Genomic DNA, 1,411 nt, shown 5'->3' on the forward strand with positions numbered 1-1,411 from the left:
CGGGGGTGCGGAGGGCACGGAGTGGAAGATATTAGAGGAGCTTTGAATTTTATCTTGGCCTGTTCTTGCCGGGTAAGAGCTTGCAGGTGTGGAGCCCTTTAAACAGCCAATCGGGTCTGGTGTGAGCGGTACCGGGCAGCGGGGTTCTGGCACCAGATGAGAGAAGGTCGAGATAGTGCCGAGGAGGAGGTGGAGGGCAGCTGGGAGCGTCGACGCTGCCGCAGCTCATGTCATTGCGACTCGGGCAACATCAGACCGTTTTTCCACGATATGCTCGGCCATTTCCGATAAGTGGAGGAAGAGAATGGAAGAGTGAGATACGACCTAATCACTGCCCACGATTAGCCACGGGAGAGGAACCACGATGGAGAGATAGTGGTAGAGCAAGAGAAAGAAAAAGAGAGAGAGCATGCTTACCATCGAAAGCTCACTCCCTGCTGCTGCTGCTGATACAGTTCCCAGAAGCCTCGGGCCACGCTGGTGATTGCAGTGGCCTGCCCCGGCTGGTAGCGCTGAGGCTAAATTAGGGATGATTGGATCGGGGAGATATTGCTGTTTATTCTCGGTTCTGAATGTTCTGGCTCTTTCTTTTTTTGGTGTGTTTTCGTTCCACCCTGGATGGTGAGCATATGCAGAGACACAGTCCAGCCCTGTCCCAATCCTTGCCCGAAGCCCTTAGGTTCTATTACTTGAAGAGCACACTTTCATGGGGCTGTGGTTGCAGAGTGAACTGTGTGAACATTTTTGACATTTACATGTACTAGTGGTTTCGGTAACACAGAACTGAATTAATCAGAAGTATTAATTAACACCAATTAAAGGAGAACTCTGGTATGAAACTGACTCTGACTTTGGGTGTATTAAAACATGATAAAAAAGTACTTACCTTTGTTGAATAGCCCTCTTTCGTTCTCCTTCAGCTTTCTAAGATCCTGTATTTTGTGCACTTTGGCTTTAAAAGCCAAACAGGCTTTTAGACTGGCTGATACTGGGCATAGTTTGCCCTGCAGATAAATCGCTATTTTCACTGTTATCCAGTCTTAAAGTAGCTCCACACTTTACTGGTAGAATCCAGAGAGTCCTGACATTTAAAACGAGGCATTTAGAACTTTAAAACTGCACAAGAAGTTGATTAAAAGCCACTGTTTACATCCCATTGCGTAGGGAGATCTCCAGCCTCCGCCTTCTTAAATTTAAGTCACAATATGTCAACCGTCGAGTACAAACAAATAGATAGGATAGATAGAAGTTTTACTATTCCTTCCTGATGGTTGATTTATCTACACTATGGGATATAAAAGTGGCTTTTAATAAACTTCTTGTGCAGTTTTAAAGTTGTAAATGCCTTGTTTTAAATGTCAGGGCTCTCCGGATTCTACCAATGAGGTGTGGAGCTACTTTGAATCTGGAA

The sequence above is a fragment of the Astyanax mexicanus genome, chromosome 9 (genome assembly GCF_023375975.1).
Source record: "Astyanax mexicanus isolate ESR-SI-001 chromosome 9, AstMex3_surface, whole genome shotgun sequence".
Taxonomy (NCBI): Eukaryota; Metazoa; Chordata; class Actinopteri; order Characiformes; family Acestrorhamphidae; genus Astyanax; species Astyanax mexicanus.